Below are 22,415 nucleotides of genomic sequence, written 5' to 3' on the forward strand. Positions count from 1 at the left end.
AATGCGACGGCCGCGCGTACCTTCGTGGATCGACGGAAAAAGCTAATTAGCATACCCGACGCGGAAAATGACGCAAACTCCACCCAGCAGGCGCCGAAGCATTACACCTACGATCCGAAGGCGTACGAAGCCGTACGCCTGTCGGATCGAAGCCAGAAGCCGTCGTATCTTGGTTTGAGGATTCAAACTAAAGATACGACGCGGCAAATTTGAAAGTACGCCGGCGTATCAGTAGATACGCCGGCGTACTCGCTCTGTGAATCTGGCCCATTATACTTGGCTTTTGCCAAAGCTTTTGACACAGTTCCCCACATATGGCTAATGTGTAAAGTAAAGTCTACAGACAAGGGAATTTCAGTTTGTAAATGGATAGAAAACTGGCTAAAAGACCGTATTCAGAGAGTAGTGATTAATGATCCACAAAAAGTGTAGCTTTTAATAAACAGACATTCACCTGTCCTAGGATCCATCAATGTGCTCATCTGAGCAATCACTTTCCTCCGTATTTTGTCCCCGGCACCGGCATCTCAACTGTGGGCACCCAACTGTGACAGATTGCACCTTTGCAGCTGGGGTGCAAGCCACGCTGCACATTGTGAATGGTTCCACAGTCTTCTGGGACCTTAGTAGTGTCCTAGATGACTGTGGGGAGGAGGCCATAAGAACTTCCTCTTTTGGGTGGAGCTCTGCTTTAAAGTGGAACTACACTTCATTTTTGCACCACAAATCAAAACCACTACCTAATTTATTTCATTTAATAAATTCATTCAATACATTTTTGGTATTCAAAACAAACTTTATTTGGCTGAGAAATCACTTTGAAAAACACCCTTCTAGCATTTCTAGCCATAGCCATCTTGAGAAGGGGGGTGATTCATGTAGCATTTGCCCCTTGGAATCTATCTGCGCTTAGCTCAGGGATACAGGCATGAGGTGTGCTTAGCTTAAAAAAAAAATGTATCCCTTCCTGAAGACTCCTAGGTAATATGACATAATTTGCCTAGGCCAGAAATGAGGGAGTTACTGACTAAATAAAAAAAAAAAAAAAATAAGTTTATGCCTTCCTATCTAGCCTCTATCTACTACTGCTAGCAGCATAAGGATTAAAAAAAGTCAGTGTTGATCAGTGGTGTAATTAGGTTTTGTGCTGCCCTAGGCCTGACTAAACTCGTGCACCCCCTAATTTAAATATGACCTACCCCTTCCTGTCAAGGCCACACCCCTTGCTGTTTAAGATCCGCCCTTCCCTAAAAAAAAGTGTTGCCTATAGTTCTACTTTAGGCACAAAATTCTGCAAATTTTATGGAGAGGACTAATAAGATATAACCATGCCAATGGTGCAGCAGAAAATACATAGCACAGTGAGGAAGGTTTGTGGTTCAGGATAATAGGACAGTCAAAATTAGAAGCTCCGCCCCCCCCACAGTTGCGGAATGCTGGCCGGAAGCAGTGCACTGCTTTATAGGGGCACTAGACTAATTTGCCTCTCTGTCCAGTACGCCCCATAAGACTGGCGCTACACTAACAGTGTAGCGCAAGCCAGCCGGGACTCTTTCCATGCTAGGCCAGGATACAGCCCTGGTGTTGATTGAGAGAGTGGTGTTCCGCTTTAAGAAGAGAAAGAGGCATAATTTTCCCCCTGAATAAATCATTAGTAAGACCTCATCTGGAATATGCAGTTCAGTTTTTAGCACCAGTTCATAAAAAGGATATTAGGGAACTGGAGAAAGTGAAGAGAAGGGCGACCAAACTGATACAAAACATAGAAGAGCTCAGCTATGAGGAAAGATTAACTGAACTTAATATATTATCGTTTGAGAATAGGAAAATAAGGGGGATATGATCAGCATGTATAAACACATAAGTGGAACATATAGTGAACTTTCAGGTCATTACAGAGGACAAGGGGGCACTCTTTACGTTTGGAGGAAAGGAGATTTAACCTCCACATTCAGTAAGGCTTCTTCACAGTAAGAGATGTGAAAATCTAGAATAGACTCCCTCAAGAGCTGGTTCTGGCCAGCTCAATAGATTGTTTTATAAAAAAAACTGAATGCATTCTTAAATGCACATAAAATAACTGGATAAGAATATTTAGAGGTGAAAACACCAGGTGTAGTTGATCCAGGGAATATCCAATTGCCTCTCAGGGGATCAGGAAATATGTTATCCCCCCCCACTGGAGCAAATTGGATCATGCTTTATTATAATTGTTTTGCCTTGCTCTGGATCAACTGAGGGTATATGATTGTGCTTATGGGTGTTTTCAATATATTTTTCTTGTTGGTCGAACTAGATGGACTAGTGTCTTTTTTCAACCTCATGAATTATGTAAGTATGTTTGAATTTGATCTTGTTGGTACACTGTTAGCCACTTGACCTCCAAAGGGTTTCACCCCGTTCATGACCAGGTCATTTTTTGCTTTTCATCACTGTGCTATTTTAACTGGCAATTGCTCAGTCATGCAACACTGTACGCAAATTAAATTTATATAATTTTTTCACACAAATATGGATTTCTTTTAGTGATATTTGATCACCACTGGATTTTTTTATTTTTTATTATATAAATGAAATAAGACCAGAAATTATAAAAAATAAAAAATAAAAATAAATTCTTCATGATCAAAATCTAATGTATTTATAAATTTAAGCCAAAATGTATTCTACTACATGTCTTTGGTAAAAACAAAAAAATAATTGTATAATACTCGGTTTCTGTGAAAGCTATAGCAGCTACAAACTATGGTATATATACTGGAATTTACACAGCTATGATGCTATATGGTAATGGTGGCGATCAGCGACTTATAATGGGACTGTGATAGTGTGGTGGTTAATCTGGCACTAACAGACCCTCACTGGGAGGTAACTGACTAACTGACACTGGCATCAATAGTGACACAAATACAGTGATCAGATATAATACTATACACTGTCACTGTACTAATGACACTGGCTGGAAAGGGGTTAACATCAAGGGGCAATCAAGGAGTTAACTGTGTGCCTAAGAAGTGTAATATGTGCTGCTTTTACTGAGAGGTGTGGCTGTTTTGTCTCCCCGATTTGCAGAGAGAAGAGACAGCCAGATCGCTGTTCTGTGTGTAGAAACCTGTGTTTTTGTAGACACAGGACTCTGTGCTGTGATTGGACACAGCCGATCAGCAGATCTCAGCCATAAACCATTAGCTGACACCTGCTGACAATAATTGTGTCCAACCACAGCGCCGGTCAGCAGGGGGGTGCAGAAGCAAGCCGGCGATCTTAATTTACTTTGTTGAGCCTGCAGCTGCCATCCGGTCACAGCAAACTTACAGTGACCAAATGGTGAATGGTTTACAAGTAACTCCACTTTTGTTGAAAGATAAATCCCATCTGGGTGATCTGTGTATAATGCAAGGATTTTAACTACATTTCTGCAGATTCCTAGTAGTTACTGCTCTGAATAAAATGGGTTTGTTTATCTCTGCTGATGTGCATTGTTTTATTGAGAAAAATGCAGCATCTAAATCCCTTCAGAATTGATTAACCCTTTGGGAGTGTCTCACCAAAAATGAAATTTTTGTTGCAGAGGATGCCTAAAATCTAATTTGTATCTATGTCAGACTTCTGGGAAAATCAGTGAACCAATCTCACAAGCAGTAAATGAGATTTCTAGGGGGCATTCTGTACACCAACTGTGTACAGAAAGCCTCCAGGTTGTCATGCTGCTTGTTCATTCCCTGACTTATTCATTCCCTGACTTAGTTGGGGTAGGCGGTACACTTTGGTGGGAGTGGGTCAGCCATGTCCCATGAACTTTGACCTCTGGGAACCTGCCTTCTGACCTTTGACCTCTGGGGGAGGTCCCTGTTCCAATTCCTGAGTTCTAGCCTTATTCTTCAATGGGAAACCCTAACCCTACCCCTAACTCTAATCGTAAACCCTAACTCCTAAACCCTAACCCCTAACCCCTAAAACCTAACCCCTAACCACTGAAAATAAAGGGTCATTTTTAATGTAACATTCAATTACAATATGGCTTGTGCAGCAATTGTATATGATATATTATTTATTTTTGTTATTTCCCCCCCACAAAAGTGGAGTTACCAGTTATGGTTAGTTCACACCAGCTGCTGCATTGTAGCGCAGTGCAGTGGGATTGTCTTGCACTGCAATTCATTGGAAAAAAGTTCAGTTTGCCATATTTTTTTCACCGCACACCACCTGCATTTTGCCTTGTCTTGTGATGGGACTGAAGCAGAATAGATGCTTAATGCAGTCCCACCACACCTGCTGTAAATGCACTTAAGTTACCTACATTTTACTATTTTATACCTGAAATATTTAAAATCATTTAGCATTTTAAGTTACACTCCGGACAAGCAGGTGAATATCTAGTTAAAATACGTACAAATAAAACAATTTTGATCTTGGCACCACTGCCGTAAAACACAGCCAGAGCCACGATCTCCACTGCAGCATCACTGCTTAGTCAACACACACACACCCATCCTGAGGATTGGATAGTAATAGAACAGCAGAATATTTATGAGGTTATCACTATTCTCTCTCCTCTTGTCACCATGCTCACTGTCAGCAAGGCCTAACTTGTTCAGAGTTATGGTCCTCCTTCTCTCAGTCTGTACAGGACATTACAAAAGGCTGACATCAAAACTGAATCATGGTTACCTACCCACATTTCAAAAATGTGTGCAAAGACGTGTTAATACATTACTGTATTTATTTCATTTTTTGCTTTTCTACCGGCCTGAAGTCAAGCCTTTGTGTATTTTATATTTAACATTCTATTATTAGAGATTTACAATATTTGCAGTCATTTTTGTACAGTTTTGAGGGATGTAATTCTACTGGAAATGGTTACATCACTGAGGCATGAGATGCGTTCTGGCTTATGCCTGAATGTTGACACGAATTTCTAGAAATCTGATAGATGGCATTCTGTGAATATACAATAATTGGCCCCAAAAGTAACCCAAATTGTCAATAGATTACATATGTTTCAGTCATACTGGATATGTGAATATAAAGTGGCTGTATTCTTATCCTTTCACCATGAGCTTATGGAAGAAAATGACTGCAGATACACCTTCATAGTCTTATGATAATGCCATGCATTATTCTTTTGATCACCCCTTCTGTCCTCAAAACCTTCAGAGTCAGAGACTGATTAAAAAAAACACAGAAAGATCAAACAACTGCTCTGCTCATATAACAGCTGAGGTATTCCACCATTTCTTCTCAATCCAGGCGATTTCCCATCTATGTTATTTGTTCCTGTGGATCTAGGCGTAAATAGCTTCATATGCATTTTCAGACTAGGGAATCTGAAAACAATTTAACTGCCCAAAATGCACATTAGTATTTATTAATTGCAGCATTATCCATATTTTTTTGTATACATTATGATCTGCTTATACATGGGGAAACCGGTTATATTTTCAATTTGCTGTTATTGTTAGTAATGCTAGGCAAGCGCATTTTCTTAATCATGGCCAATACATAATATTGAGTTAATATTGTCCTGTAATGTGCACTGGCCAATACAATTATGCTAAATCAATCACAGTCCACATTCAACAGTCATATCACTAGTGTTACTTCTGTACTCCTACTTATCATTCAGAAGATAAAAAAAAACTTCTCTGTGCTGCTGATAGAATTAACTACTTTCATCCCAGATTACACCTCTACTCTGCTGGTGGTGTGCACCATCAATTAGAAACACAATCTGCAAGGAGGGTTAACACAACACCCTCGCCATACAAGTTCTGCTGCAATCTGTTCTATATGGACTGCACAATTTTGATTATTCTCTAATAACTGATTTATTTATCTGGATGGCAATAACAAAACCAGCTGACAAGCTTGTTTGCTCCCATGAAAATAATTATTCTGAAGCTATTGCTGAAAATATCTTTCTCGGCAATTAAAGCCGAATAGCTCCTGTATTATGCCTGACAGCAAAACTGCTTTTAATAAACATTAATTGTATATTAGCTGGTGAGATTGCCAGGAGAAGTGGGAGAAACAGCAGTGTAAACACAGCGACTGCAAGGAGAAAAAAAGGCAGGAGTTAGCTGTAGTGTTATTAATGGATCAGCAGCATGATCGGCTAAGTATAGTAAAAGCCTGAAATTCTGAAAGCGGTGTTTACCTTGTAAAAAAAAAAAAAAATGCTACTGTTGAGCTAAAGAGAGCTTTGTGACACAAAAATACCCCGCCAGTCAAACAGTTATTTACTGTAAATGGCCTAAGTGGCAGTCACTTTTACATGTGTAGACTCTACGTCAAAAGCCTTAATGTTTACATTGGGGAAAATAGGTAGCTATAGGACACTGGGTACATGCAAAGCTTGTGTGACATCAATTTAAGAGTGTGATACTACATTATTGAATGCTGTGTGTATATATACAACATACAGTATGTGTAAAAAAAATAATTATATATATATATATATATATATATATATATATATATATATATATATATATATAGATTGTATATACATGTGTACATCTGAAACTGAAGAGGAGGAGTAAGCGTAGGGACCAAAAGGTGCTTCTGCAATGACGTTGCACCAAACAATCCTGCAAAGTTTACTGACACACGTAATACATTACAGTAACTATGGTATGGCAATGTGGAACCCCTTTTAATATAGCCGGACACATGACTTGGTCAGCCAATCACAACTGACTTATTCAAGGGGAAAAAAAAAGCATGCAGTATAAACAGTCCTTTTATTCCAAACAGAGTTTTCAGATCATTTGGGTCAAGACATTACAGCCAATAAACGGCACACATTTTTCTCAGCCATAACAAACACGAATATTCAATGGTAACCTTGGTGCAGACATAACCGTTCTATAGACAATGAAGCTAAGCTGCAAAAGATAATACAATGGTAGTTTGCTCAGTTGCTAACCACAAAGTCCCAGCGTCTGTTAATTTGTAAAACCTGACTGAAATAAAGACTTCAAAAGGGATGCACTAAACTCGCTGAAATAGCAAAATTTTTCATTCTGTTCTACAAGCCATTTACTGGGCTCAGTACAGCTGATTAGAATATTGTCAGCCTGCCAATGCAGTTCTATTCCACCTGCTTTTTAGGTCATTCTTAACATTTGTTGCAGCATGTGAAGGCATCAGCAACTGTGACCAGGCATTTAACGCTTCTCCTTACTGACAGTGTTTCGAGATGAAATTGCTGACAACAAATAGACCAACTCACCCCACTGTGAAGTGTGCCTCTTGCGAGGTTGGATGGCCACGAGACAGGGCTAGTGGCTACTACGTAGCTCCATACAAAAAACGGAAGACAAAAAGCATTAAAAAAAACATCAGTGGTGTGCGCAAGAGAAAGAAAAAGGGATGAGAAATTAATAATCCAACAGGCAGGTTCTCTCAGTGTTATTAATCATGCTGCTTCTCACAAGCTAGAGAGGAGCTGAGATTTGCACATTGGTAGGGGAGGGGAGCAGACATCATTGGCCGACTGTGCTCATTCCTATACATCACAGCCAATCCTTCGTTTTTTGCCTTAAGGTACAAATACTGTATATCTGTGAAGCAGTTACAAAACCCTGGAAGATGAAAAACCATGCTCTAGGGCTAGGCAATGCTTTTGTCCGGTTAATGCACCGCAAACTTTATTTGAGCTGATTTTTCATTTGATACCCCTGTGACAGGGTCAGTGAGCGACAAGCAATTGTATCCCAAATCATACCATAATCGAATTGCTGCCTATTTCCCAAATCTATAATGAAAAAGGCAACCGAAATAATGCAGGTAATGTTGCCAGCCTCCCATCACTGTCGTACATTATTACTGCTGATTGCTTGCCTCCATTTCCCCTGTACTCTAACAATGAATATATTTCACAGCTCACTTGCTTTACTGTGTGGGTGGCATGGCATAGACACCTACATGATATGAAAGAAAATCTAAAACAATAGGGATTTTATCTGTGAAAAGATCCTAACAGGCTGCTGATAGTAAAGACAATTTTGTCAGTATGATACCCCATATCATACTGATGGGGAATACTGGGGGATTTGGACTGTGCTGTAGCTGTGGATTGCAGCTTTTTATAAGCATAGGGTTTAAACTGCGTGTGTGTTATTATACAGTATATACTCTATATATATATATATATATATATATATATATATATATATATATATATATCACATCTAAATATATACATGCACACACACTATTGTACATTTGTATATACACTGCAGGATATATATATATATATATATATATATATATATATATATATATATATATATATATATATATATATACTATTGTACAGTGCATGTGTGCACACACTTATGCCTTGTACACACGATCGGAATTTCCGATGAAAAAAGTCAGACAGAATTTTTTCATTGGATATTCCGTGTGTGGGCCCCATCAGACTTTTTTCCATCGGAGTTTAAAAATAGAACATGTTTTATTTTTTTTCCGATGGAAAAAAATCCTATCGGAAGATGAAGTATGTGGTTGTTTTTTTTTTGGCCCATTTATACTTCCCTAGGTGGATGCAGCATCGGTCCGATGCTGCATCTGTCCCCCGCCACCTCTGCACTGAAAACTGAGCGATCGAACATCGCCAATGACTCAGTTCTCACAGGTCAATCAACAGCTCTCCCGCTCTGCTCCTCTACGCTCACTGGAGAGCTGAGCTGTGGAGGGGCGGGGAGCAGCTGTCTCAGTCTCTCAGTGGATCCAGACTTTTTTGTCTGGACGACACAGTGCCTTGACTGATTCCAGTGACTATAGCAGAAAGTGGACTTCAGACCCCTCTCTGCTGAAAACGGGTCACAGGAGTACAAAACTAGATACAGATATGCAGTATAAATAGATGCATACAGACATAGGGATTAAAATGTACAATTATCTTTACTTAGTTATACAACAGGAGGCAGAACAATCTGAGCAGAACAACCAACTTTACTGATTCTTCATTTTGAAATGGAGCACAAATCAGGCTTTAGGCTGGATTCACATCTATGCATTTTTTGTGCTTTTTGCAGATTTGCACTACAGAACGTGTTTCCTAGGAAACCATGTTAAATGGACTGTAGTGGAAATCTGCAAAAGGCACTAAAAATGCATAGGTGTGAATCCAGCCTTACGCTAGATCATCGCATTCACAGATCAGATTGATCTTTTCTAAAACATGCATGGCGAACATGTAATCACATACATATAAGTATACAAGCTTGGAAAGGGATCAAGGAACATACAATAGCAAATTACAGTGAGATTAATAGAGATTCAATATTATGTAAACCTAAATTGTAAAATAAATGTAGATAAGTCGCTGTATTACACTTCATTAGTAAAGTAGGATATCATACATCTGAGAAGGATTCAGTAAGCTTTATAACTAGGGATGAGCTTTACAGCAGGTGACCGCGATATTGTGTTTCTAGCCCAACAGCATTGCGCTGATTCTCGGCGACATGGTGCCGACATCTCGCACTTGCTGGAATAGACAAAGCACATTCCAGCGAGCGCATCATAGAAGCGACGGGAGATCCGACTTGGATTCCCGCCAATTCTAGCCGGCGTTTGGTATGCATTGCTGAGAGGGAGAACTCCACGCCAATTTTTAAATAAAAAACCGACATGGGTTCCCCCCCAGGAGCATACCAGGCCCTTAGGTCTGGTATGGGTTGTAAGGAGACCCCCCTACGCCGAAAAACCGACGTAGGGGGTCCCCCTACAATCCATACAAGACCCGTATCCAAAGCACGCTACCCGGCCGGCCTGGAAAGGAGTGGGGACGAGCACCCCCCCTCCTGAGCCATACCAGGCCGCATGCCCTCAACATGGGGGGGTTGGGTGCTCTGGGGCAGGGGGGCAGGGGGCCCCAACCCAGAGCACCCTGTCCCCATGTTGATAAGGACAGGGCCTCTTCCCGACAACCCTGGCCGTTGGTTGTCAGGTTCTGAGGGTGGGGGGCTTATCGGAATCTGGGAGCCCCCTCAAATAAGAAGGGCCCCCAGATACCGGCCCCCACCCTAAGTGAATGGATATGGCATACATCGTACCCCTACCCATTCACCTGGAGGCAAAGTGTTAAAGTTAATAAAAACACGACACAGGGTTTTTAATATAATTTATTAGTCTGCTCCGGAGGCCCCCCTGTCTTCTTTAGCTCTTTCACCAGGGGGGGCTTCTTCTTTCGCTCTCCGGGGGGTCTTCTGCTCTCTGGGGGGGGTCTTCTCCGCTCTCGTGGGTCTTCTCTGCTCTCCGGTGTTGACTCGGCGCTCTCCGGTTCTTCTCCCGATGTCCGGTGCCTTCTCCTTCAGCGCCAGCTCGCTCTTCTGTGACGTCTTCTTCTTCACTTCCCTTCTTCTCCCTTCTTCCGATGTTGACCCGACGCCTCCTCTTGCTGCAATGATGAGTGTGCGGCTTGCATCTGATTTATATAGGCCTCACAGTCCCATCATGCTACGGTACCTACCCACGTGGTACCTACCCATGCGGTACCTATCCACGTGGGTAGGTACCGGAGCTTGAGGGACTGTGAGGCCTATATAAATCAGATGCAAGCAGCACACCCGTCATTGCAGGGCATGCGGCCTGGTATGGCTCAGGAGGGGGGCGCTCGCTCGTCCTGGCCGGCCGGGTAACGTGCTTTGGATACGGGTCTGGTATGGATTGTAGGGGGACCCCTATGTCGGTTTTTCAGCATAGGGGGGGTCTCCTTAAAACCCATACCAGACCTAAGGGCCTGGTATGCTCCTGGGGGGAACCCATGTCATTTTATATTTAAAAATTGGCGTGGAGTTCTCCCTCTCAGGAATGCATACCAAATGCTGCACCTAGAATTGGCGGGAATCCAAGTCAGATCTCCCATCGCTTCTATGATGGCTTTGTCTCCATCGCGGCAAGCCAGCTCGGCGCTGGCTCCCGCGATGGGGCTCGTAGGTGGTCAATCTCGCAGAGAAAGGGAGCGAGATTGACACAATATCGCAGTCACCCACTGTATGTTCGAGTCGAACATGAATTCGACTCGAACATTGGCTGTTCGCCCATTAGCCGAACAGCGAACAATTTGGGGTGTTTTCGGCAAATTCGAAAAGCCGCGGAACACCCTTTGAAAAGTCTATGAAGAAATAAAAAGTGCTAATTTTAAATGCAATTTATTGTAATAAAAAGTGTTTGGGGACCTGGGTATCAATGCAAAAAAAAAGTTTTAAAAGCAGCCGTTTTTTCAGTAGCAGTGATTTTAATAATACTTAAAGTAAAAACAATAAAAGTGAAATATTCCTTTAAATTTCATACCTGGGGGTGTTTATAGTATGCCTGTAAAGTAGCACATGTTTCCCATGATTATAACAGTCTCTGCACAAAATGACATTTCTAAAGGAAAAAAAGGAATTTAAAACTACTCGCGGCTATGATGAATTGTCGGGTCCCGGCAATACAGATAAAAGTCATTGAAAAAAAAACAGCATGGGTTCCCCCCCAGTCCATTACCAGGCCCTTTGGGTCTGGTATGATTATTAAGGGGAACCCCGAACCAAAATTAAAACTAAAAATGTGTGGGGGTCCCCCCCAAATTCCATATCAGGCCCTTCAGGTCTGCACTAATTGCTTTTTTTTATTGCGTGGGGTTCCCCACAAGAATCCATACCAGACCCTTATCCAAGCACGCAACCTGGCAGGCCGCAGGAATAGAGGGGGAGCACCCCCCTCCTGAACCGTACCAGGCCACAAGCTCTGCTCCCCCTCCGGGATGTTTAAATCCTCCCAAATAGCTGTGGGGTTTTGTGACTACTATGCTACCCTTTACAACCTTGACGCTGATTTATCCTCAGTGGACAAGACTGACAAAATGTGTAGAATTCGCGACTATCTAACCTTGAACAGACTACTGCCCCTGACTGAGGACCAACACATTGATTTAGACTCCACCATAACAGTTGAAGAGATTTAAACCACCATTAAATCACTACCCAATGGGAAAAGCCCAGACAGACAGATACACTAAGGCTTACTATAAAAAAAAATCCAGATATTCACCAGCCAGATGTGCAAATACTTGACAAAAGGTAACTGTATTCCCACAGAGGCCCTACTAGCACATATCTCAGTTATACCGAAAGAAGGGAAAGACCCCACCACTCCACAAAGCTACCGCCCCATATCCCTACTGGACACTGACGTCAAGATATTGGCAAAAATCCTGGCGAACCGTCTAAAATACCTTATACCCCAAGTAATCCACCTCGTCCAAACAGGTTTCATCACAGGAAGGGAGGCCAGAGATAACTCCATACGAGCGATTCAGCTCATTCACTGGGCCAAGAAGTAGGAAGACCCATTTTCCTACCTAATACTCTCTACAGATGCAGAGAAAGCATTTGACAGCATCGACTGGACCTATCTAGGTGCAGTACTCGATACATTAGGTTTAGGCTCCAACATGTTCACCTGGATACAGGCCCTATACATTGATCCTAGTGCACAGATCAAAGTAAATGGCACGCTTTCATCCAAGTTTCCAATCAGGAATTGCACGAGACAGGGGTGCACGCTTTCACCCCTCCTCTTCGCATTAGCTTTAGTGCCCCTGTTGCATAGAGTGAGGCCAAACACGGACATAACGGGCATGACAGTAGGTATCATAGAACATAAGCTTTCTGCCTATGCGGATTATGTACTATTCCACCTAACGAACCCCCTGATCTCGCTGCCAGTCCTGCTGAAGGAGCTCCAACATTTCAGGACGCTTTCAAACTTTAAAATCAACTACACAAAGTCCGAAATCTTGTCCATACAATTGTCCCCGAACATGGCAGACAGACTGAAATCAGCATTTCCCTTTATGTGGGCTATGACCTCCCTCCGTTACCTAGGCATACAATTAACAGGCAGTTTTGACACACTTTACACAACGAACTACCCAAAGTTGATATCTGCTGTCAAACAGGACTTGCAACACTGGACGAAAACCGCGGAGGAGTAAATTTGATAAAAATGAATGTCCTACCTAGGATCTTGTTCTACATGCAGATGCTCCCTGTATCCCTACCTAGAACCTTCTTCGCCCACATGTCCCATATGTTCACTAAGTTCATATGGAATTCCCAGAAATCACGCATAGCAATAAAGGTCCTGAAATATAAAAAGAGTGGTACTACTGCGCTACCAAATTAGACTAATATAGGAAAAAAACAACAAAAATAATTAAATAATAAAAGCTGCGTATCAAGAGGGTGAACAAAACCAAAAATTATGTGAAATGAATAAGAGATAGCGCTAATATCAACTAGTGCTGATTATATACAGTAATGTGAGTGATATTAATTCAATTCCAGTGAATAATATAAGTAAGAAACAACAACACTTATGAGATATAAACTCTCTCTAATGGTGTAACACAATAAAGGTCCTGAAATGCCCGAAGCACTCTGGAGGTTTGGGCGTCCCGGACTTACAGAGATATTATCAGGCTATAGCCTTCCAGACACTCCTCAATTGACGCTTTCATGACCAATCCAAACTGTGGGTTACAATGGAAAAATACATGGCTGGGAGAAATATGGCATATGCCCCGTGGCTCTCAAGCGAACACAGGGGGCTGTCAGAGACACTTCCCCCTGACACATCTGTCGCTCAGGATGTGGGATAAAATTAACCAAACATTCGGTCTAGCCCCCCTATGTCCCCACTGACGCCTTTGGTTCCCCCCTGGGGAAAGCATAGACTTCTTTGGAACATGGGTTGATGACAGGAATCCTAGCTGAGGGAAATTGTCAAGAAATGGCAAACTGATACCCTGTAAACGGTGCTTTCGTCGCCGTATTCCGTTCCACACTGGAACGCATACGGCAAATGTGCACTGACGTCATTGCCTGGCGTCGCGTGCGTTCCAGCGTGGAACGCGGAAGTGCCAAGCGTAATCAACACTCTATTCGGCACACATGTCTTACTCCTATAAACAGCACACCGTGCTGCTACACGCTGTTCTATTATTGTCGGCCATAGCCAGACCACGCTACAATCAGACTACTGGCATTAGACCTCCTCATGCCGGATCCATGACACCATTAAGCCACAGCTTAATCCTACTAAATAGCCTCTACCTGGATCCACGCTGCCATTGCTCTGGGGACACCCTAAGATTTGTACCACAGGGAGACCAACCATTACAGAATCCCATTGCTGCTACTGTACTTTGCTATTGCTGATGAACTCTCATGCTCTACAAATGGATAAGTACCATCACCATGTTACATTTATTGCTCTAGAATTACCCTGTTCACATATTGTATTTACACAGTACTGTATTTGAACCTGGCTCAAGTTTACACTACTGCTGTGCTTGGGATTAGTTATTATGGTTTCATATCACAGTTGTGGTATATCTTAGAGGGGCATACACTCTTAAACCATTTAATCTTCAGTTGCCTCTCTCAAGTAAATGCTATCTGCATACAGTATTCTTATATGCTACCTGCTTGACATTTGTTGTTAATAGTATACGGCCTTCCGGCCTAAAATACTGAACATGTTCGCTATACCTTTTTAGGCTAAGGGTTGAAGGTATGTTTTACCTCCTCCCTTAGTAGCTCAATGCATTCCTATATGTGAGTGATATGATGTAGTGAACCCCCAAACTCTTTTTCTCTGATTAGAGTGACACCTGGGGTCCAGTACTGAAAATCACTTCACATAGAGAAGTGCATTGAAATCTTTTCCTTAACGCAGTTGTGCTTCACTCACGTTCACCGTAACCTTTTATGGCTAGGGGTTGAAGGTATGTTGTGATACCTCCTCCCTTAGTAGCTCAACGCATTCCGATATGTCAGAGAGATGATGTAGTGAACCCCCAAACTCTTTTTCTCTGATTAGAGTAACGCCTGGGGTCCAGTACTGAAATTCACATTGCATAGAGAAATGCATTAAATTATTTCCCTAACCGCAGTTGTGGTTCACTCTCGTTCACCGTAGTTTGTGACATACCCTATGACTCCTTAACGGGCAGGCCCAGGAAACCACAAATTAACTTTTGGAGATATACAGTACAGACCAAAAGATTGGACACACCTTCTCATTCAAAGAGTTTTCTTTATTTTCATGACTATGAAAAATGTAGATTCACACTGAAGGCATCAAAACTATGAATTAACACATGTGGAATTATACATAACAAAAAAGTGTGAAACAACTGAAAATATATTTCACATTCTAGGTTCTTCAAAGTAGCCACCTTTTGCAGCAGACACATCTCTAGAACTGTTAAGAGGAGACTGTGTGAATCAGGCCTTCATGGTAGAATATCTGCTAGGAAACCACTGCTAAAGAAAGGCAACAAGCAGAAGAGACTTGTTTGGACTAAAGAACACAAGGAATGGACCAGTGGAAATCTGTGCTTTGGTCTGATGAGTCCAAACTTGAGATCTTTGGTTCCGACGCAGAAAAGGTGAACGGATGGATGCCTGTTTCCCACCATGAAGCATGGAGGAGGAGGTGTGATGGTGTGGGGGTGCTTTGCTGGTGACACTGTTGGGGATTTAATCAAAATTGAAGGCATACTGAACCATCATGGCTACCACAGCATCTTGCAGCGGCATGCTATTCCATCCGGTTTGCGTTTAGTTGGACCATCATTTATTTTTCAACAGGACAATGACCCCAAACATACCTCCAGGCTGTGTAAGGGCTATTTGACCAATAAGGAGAGTGATGGGGTGCTGCGCCAGGTGACTACCTCTTAAATGTCATCAAGAGAATGCCAAGAGTGTGCCAAGCAGTAATCAAAGCAAAAGGTGGCTACTTTGAAGAACCTAGAATATGAAATATATTTTCAGTTGTTTCACACTTTTTTGTTATGTATAATTCCACATGTGTTAATTCATAGTTTTGATGCCTTCAGTGTGAATCTACAATTTTCATTGTCATGAAAATAAAGAAAACTCTTTGAATGAGAAGGTGTGTCCAAACTTTTGGTCTGTACTGTAGGCAGTTACACCACTTCTTTGAGACAAATGGTAGCTCAATAGGAGGTATTACATTCCTTACACCTTTTGAGGGCATATTCATAATGGATGGAATAATCTCACGAATGGTCTCAGAGTTGTACTGACTGTTGGGGTCCTCTGCCTTAGCGTCCAAACCCATCTGTATACAGGTATGGGAGAGAAACCTGGGGCAAGAGCTCACAGGTCCTCAACTGACATATTTATATCAGATGACTCACTGCAGCTCGGCCGACTTTAAAATGCAAGAGACAAACTACAAGTTGATGTTGCTTTGGTACAGGGTCCCGTGGATTTGGCACGGTTGTACCTTACTGGCTCTGATTCATGCTGGCGAGGATGCGGAGGCCGATGAACCATTCTACATCTGTGGTGGAATGCTCTATAATTGCACCTTTCTGGAAAGATATTAGAGACCAGGTTAAGGAAGTTTTGGGGATAGATATCACCCTCTCTCCGGTCCACTTTCTCTTGAACATCCCTCCCATGCCTATCAGTCTTTACAAAAAGAGCGTACTACCCCACCTGCTTGACGCCGCTTGGTGACTACTTCTGATTTACTGGAAGAAAATGCAGATACCAAGCAGAGAGTGGATACACAGGATAAATGAGATCAGAGAGGAAGAAGAATGGATCGCAACCTGTAAAGATACTAGGGATACACACACTGCCCGATGGACTCTCATTTCTCTGACCACAACCATATCCCATCTAGTTTAGATGTGTCTCTACTAAAGCTAGCAGATCCAACCCTGGGTCACAATAGGAATACCAACCCCACATGAAATGGAGAGTAAACCGCGGACATTGTATAACCGTTTTTCTTTTTACACAATAGCCTGGTGACTTGTGGTCCGGTGAAGGCAAGGTGAGTCCCTCATGCATCTGTGGTGAGATTCTGATCTCTCCCCCCCCCACTATTCCCTCTTCAATTTTCCCTTCCTTCTCTTACTGTTAAGCACTTCAAAAGTTTTACTGTTGATGGTGGATGCCTCCGAAATGCTAAAAAGGTTGCGCCCAGCAGGGCCTACAGCCCACACATAAGCTCCCTGAGTGACGGCACCAGTGCTGTGACTCTCAATAATGAGGTGTGGGAGCCGGGGGGTACCTGGGCCTGGGGGACGCATTGAAGGAGGTTGTTGGAGGCCTTGAATGGCACCACTCCTTTGGCGCGGAACATGGGTAGGGGCGCCCCTGATGCTGCCTAGGGTAGTTCTCTCCCATGCGATAGCTGAGTTTGGGCCGCACTGGAATTTGATAACTGACGAAGGCATGCAAGCCATCCACCCTACTCTCAAGAATAACCCTCTTATAATGTATTCATTTTGGCTACCATAAGCTATGTTTTCTTCTCTTGTTGTTTTATTGTAAAGGATAACATGTTTGTCACTGTTACAAACTAGTCTTACCTAATTGTTAAGCTGTGATTGAACTCAATAAAAATAGGAAACAAATTCACACAGCCACTGAGCCTTTATAAATTTATGAATGATGACAGCAGAAGAAAAAAAAGCAGCAAACACAAAACATGTCATAGATAAGTAAGGCAAGGCAATTATTATTATTATTATTATTATTATTATTATTTTTTTTTACATTTTGACTTCTAACATAACTACGTTCATTCTGCAGAGGAACAAATAGCCACACTTTATTTCATGAAGTCAAAACAACACAACCCCACATCAGGACCACCCACTATAACACATTTCATTGACCAGGGCTTAGTCAATCTCTATGATTAAGCCAGGGTGGGTGAAATGCTTTAGAGAGGACGATCCTAATGCAGGGACTCCTTATTGCTTCATAGAGTAGAGTTATCCTAAATGTGTTGTCATTGTAGTGTGGCTGTTTGTTACTCTGCAATATAATGCAGTGTGGCCGTTTGTTTCCCTGAAGTATACTTGGAACACAGGTATCTCCTTTTCAACCTGATATCAGGGAGATAGCAGGCTGTGGAGGCTTTGGAACAGAGGAAGATCCTATTTCTAAATAATTTCTGTCAGTTGTGCCTTTTGGCAAATCATTCACAAGATGCTACAAGCCATATCTTAGCACAGCATTTCTCCTGTTTGTATCTCAAGGTATACTATTTTAGTAATTTAATAAAATCGGTTGTTTTGTTATATGGCATGGGCATGTCCGTTATTCTAAAAACATCTAACTTTAATTACCTCAATGCTGACTAGAATGGTCAATAGTAGAAATGTCAGACATAGTGCAAACTCTTGTAACCTTGGTACCCCTGCCACGCAGTTGGCCCAGGACCAGCCCCAGCCTGTGGCTGTAGTAGCATGCTGATGAGTAAATTCCCCAGATCTCCCTTCTATTAATGTCACTACTTCACCATGAGGTGAAAACAAATACAATGCAGAGCTACTCATACCTGTGGCAGTCTATAGTTCCTTCCATTAACCCCGAATCCAGGCTGTAATGCTTTGTGCCCCAAAGAAAATGAATAAGCTATTGCGCTGACTAGAACCCAATCATCATTTAACAGGGCACATAAGGGGGCCAGGAGAGTGGTAGAGAACACCAGGTGAAGTGAATGCCGCTTCTCTCAGATTAGGTCACACCCCCTTCTCTTTCTGTCATCATCACCCAGCCGAGAGAGGTGCTGTTTGGAGCCACGGCCATCTTGTTAATTCTGGAAGCTGCTGTTGCTTATGTTCCAGCCTAAACTCTGCTTCAACTAGCCACATGCCTGCTGAGCTCTGCAGCCTCACAGTGATCCTATGGAAGTCTATATAGGTTTATGCCTTGATCCACTTTTTTTTTTTTTTATATATATTATTTATTCAGATCATTGCTGATGTTTATTTTTATTCGCTCAGGCTTGCACATCTCATAAAAAGGAAAGCGTCCAAGCTCTCCCTCCAAATTTTTCACGACGTGAAGCCAGGGCAGCAGTTGCCATGAAGGTGATTCTTTCTTTTTTTTTTTTTTTTCGCACCAGCGCGTCTTGAATGTCTTTGTACGTTTTGTCCTGACGCCTTGATCCACTTTTAACTAGTGAGTGCATTTTTATTGTCTTTTATGCTTTTTTTTACTATATTGCAACACCTAGATGTTAACGCCCTCTTGTGTTTGTTTTTTATATGTTGTTATTTTTTACTGCTTTGTGCCCCATCTTACCTTATCTACAATCCTATTAGTCAGTAAGGCAGCCATAATAGTGATGAGCCTATAGATATTTGCCAGTATGGTGAGCAAGCTTTGACACTACCAGAAAGCTTCAGAGTTTTTCCCAATTCAAACAGCAAAATATTTAAATGATTCAGAGATTGTGATCTGGAGGACTGCATGTTGCTACAGGAACATGTAGGTACCTCTACAGTAACTTCAAGCATGTCCTAAATGAATCAATGTGCTATTCTCCACATGTAAAATACAATGATTATGTATAATAAATGCAAAACTGAATTAAATGCCAAGAGATTGGCTTTAAGGTGTAGAGTTAACATATAATTCCCAACTGGCAGTCCACATGACAAGTATCTACTAATCATAAAGTAAACTTTATGGCAAAGAATTTCGATTTTCTAAAGGTTAATATTCTCTATTGATTCAGTACCAGTGACCTGAATCAAAGAATAATCTGAACTGCAAAATTAACCCTAAATGAAGTTGCATGGATCTTTCCCCTGTGTTTGCTTATGTATTATACCAGTTTTGCAGCTGGAACACTTTGATAAGTAATCCTCTTCTCCCCATGTACAAAGCACTGCAAGGCTGAATCAGCATGATCCTGCATGGAGAACAAGATATTCTGTATCCTTTTCAATCAAGCAGAAAGGATATGTGCTCCCTGCGACTGATGTCAACCATCAAGCAACTCAGTAGGATGAAAAAAAGAATAACTGTTAAACAACAGGATTGCCACAACAGCTAAATCAAATCTGTTGAAGTGATGCATTAAGATTTTTGCTATGATAATGACAGTTAAAAAAGGATTCTTATGAAATTTCTTAAATATTTAATAATTAGAAACAAATCCCAAAATGACTGTCATAAAATCGGAGCCTTTTAAAACATAAGTGCAGTAATGCGTAAAATACCCCTAAATTTAACCAACTTATATACCCTATTTTCCGGCGTATAAGACAACCTTTTGGATGCAAAAAAATGCATCCTAAGTCGGGGGTCGTCTTATACGTCGGTGACAGTCTCCGTGCTGCGAGCGTCCATGATTTAAAAGCCGCTCCTTCTTCTCAGTGTGTCCTGTGATAGGCGGAACACAAATCTTCCCAGCAGTGCCTCTGTTCTGTGTTCCTCCTATCACAGATGCCTACTGAGAGGACGTCCGTGATAGGCGGAACACATAACAGAGGCGCTGCTGGGAAAACAAATCATCAAAACGTGAGTGATGGCACTGTTGGCACAGTGGGGGAAAGTGATGTCACAGTGGGGGGAAAGTGATTGCACAGTGGGGGGAAAGTGATGGCACAGTGGGGGCAAGTGATGGCACAGTGGGGGCAAGTGATGGCACAGTGGGGGCAAGTGATGGCACAGTGTAGGCAAGTGATGGCACAGTGTGGGCTAGTGATGGCACAGTGTGGGCAAGTGATGGCACAGTGGGGGCAAGTGATGGCACAGTGGGGGCAAGTGATGGCACAGTGGGGGCATGCAATGTAATGGCACAGTGAGGCATGTAATGTAATGGCACAGTGAGATTTGAAAAAAGCCTGTTTCTGTCAGCGGTTCCGGCTACCCCTCAGCTTCCAGAAAGACTAGTAGGAAGGGGTAGTCTTATATGGCGAGTATATCCCAAAACCAAAATTTTTCCTGGAAAATTAGGGGGCCGTCTTATACTCCCAGTCGTCTTATACGCAGGCAAATACGGTATGTAATACAGAATTCTTTAAATGTATATTTACTGCATATTAGACTCCTGTAGTTCCCAGACTAGAAGAGGCAAGGGCTATAAGCTAGTCAAGCTTGACTACAATGTACAGTTCTTAGGCAGCTGGCTGATAGGAGAAGAAAGCGCATAGTTGACCTTATCAATGTATTACTGCTCCTTCAATATCCAACTACAGGTTGGATTGGTCTGTGACCAAGCTGTACATTCTAATTTTAATGGAGATAAAGGTGGTCAGAATCTACTGTAGCTGTGCTGTTTGTCAAGTTTAGAAAGCTGGCAATACAGGATTACACTTCTTATATATATATATGTTTTGGCTGTTTTGGCTTTGGGACAGGGAGCATAGGAAATTCTGCACAGTGCGACACAGATGGCAAAAAAAAAAAAATACAGGGGTTATACCCTTGCTTACTCTATCCAACATGGGAAACATATGTTTTTCCTTTAGTTCTATTTTAGGTCCATTGCCAATTTAAATGAAAAATTGCAAATACCAGGCAATTAAGAACTGACAATACAAATTTTACTGACCTTTTCTGAAATAGCACTGATATTAAAAAGTTGTGTAGTCTAGCAAATTTTAAACAAAGCAGCCACCAGTTGCAGGTGATTGTTTCATTTTCATACAGGATCGATTTTTATATGGCGATAGTTACCATGTGGACATAATGGTGTAATTGCATTAAAAAAAACTTGAAGTGGAGTTCCACCCTAAAAAAAAACCCACCAAAATCCTAAAAAAAAAAAAAAAAAAAAGGAAAAAAATTACTTACCAGAAAGGGCGGTTGCTATGCGGAAGTTCCTAATCTGCCTCTTCCCATACCGCGGAAGGTCTTCTTACCTGTCCGATCCCGCGTTGTCTTCGGGGGAATGGGGCGCTCTGCCTTCTGGGAACTGTGTGTATCCCAGAAAGCAGCCGCCCATTCACGAAAGCGCTGCGTGACTCGCGCGTGCGCAGTAGGAAATAGGTAGTGAAGCTGCAAGGTTTCACTGCCTGTTTTCCTCAGTAAGGATGGAGGTGCCGGGAGCTGCCCGGATCGAGCGATCATCCTCTGGGGCTGACATCAGGGGCGCCAAGGACAGGTAAGTGTCATTATTAAAAGTCAGCAGCTACAGTGTTTGCAGCTGCTGACATAAAAAAAAATTGCGGGTGGAACCACGCTTTGAATAAAACTTATTAATAAATACAGCAAGTCAACAGATTTTTTTTAGGTTTAGAGCTTTGTGGATGGAGGATCATTTTTCTTATTTTCACTGAAACCAACTCCAACCCTTTGCATCCATAAAGATTTTCTGGCCATAGTTTATCAAAGATAGAATCCTTCCTGTACAGCCTTTGTTACAGTAGGGACTCAATATGACAATGAGTGGCCAGAAAAGGATTATGACTTTTTAGTACTGCCAACTCAGGGCCATTAATTTTCAGTGAAAGCCATAAAAATAAGTCTCAAGCGTATACAGAAAATGGGTATATTGTAGTTTTACATCTTAGGCTATAGATTACATTCATTTTAGAGTAAGTGCCGGTTCACACTACA

At 41.9% G+C, this 22,415-nt stretch overlaps 1 protein-coding gene across 4 annotated transcripts in view; it reads right to left on the reverse strand.

Moving 5' to 3' along the window:
- Positions 1-22,415, reverse strand: part of RBFOX1 (RNA binding fox-1 homolog 1) — a 1,331,074-nt gene that overhangs the window by 968,586 nt on the left and 340,073 nt on the right. Inside the window, exon 1 of one of the 4 annotated variants that reach the window (XM_040356990.1) lies at positions 7,235-7,416. The exons of the other annotated variants lie outside the window; for them this stretch is intronic. The gene's annotated coding sequence lies outside the window, so the exon portion shown is untranslated. Of the gene's footprint in view, positions 1-7,234; positions 7,417-22,415 lie in introns of those variants that run through there. 4 annotated transcript variants of the gene reach the window in all.

This window comes from Rana temporaria, chromosome 6 (assembly GCF_905171775.1).
Source record: "Rana temporaria chromosome 6, aRanTem1.1, whole genome shotgun sequence".
Taxonomy (NCBI): domain Eukaryota; kingdom Metazoa; phylum Chordata; class Amphibia; order Anura; family Ranidae; genus Rana; species Rana temporaria.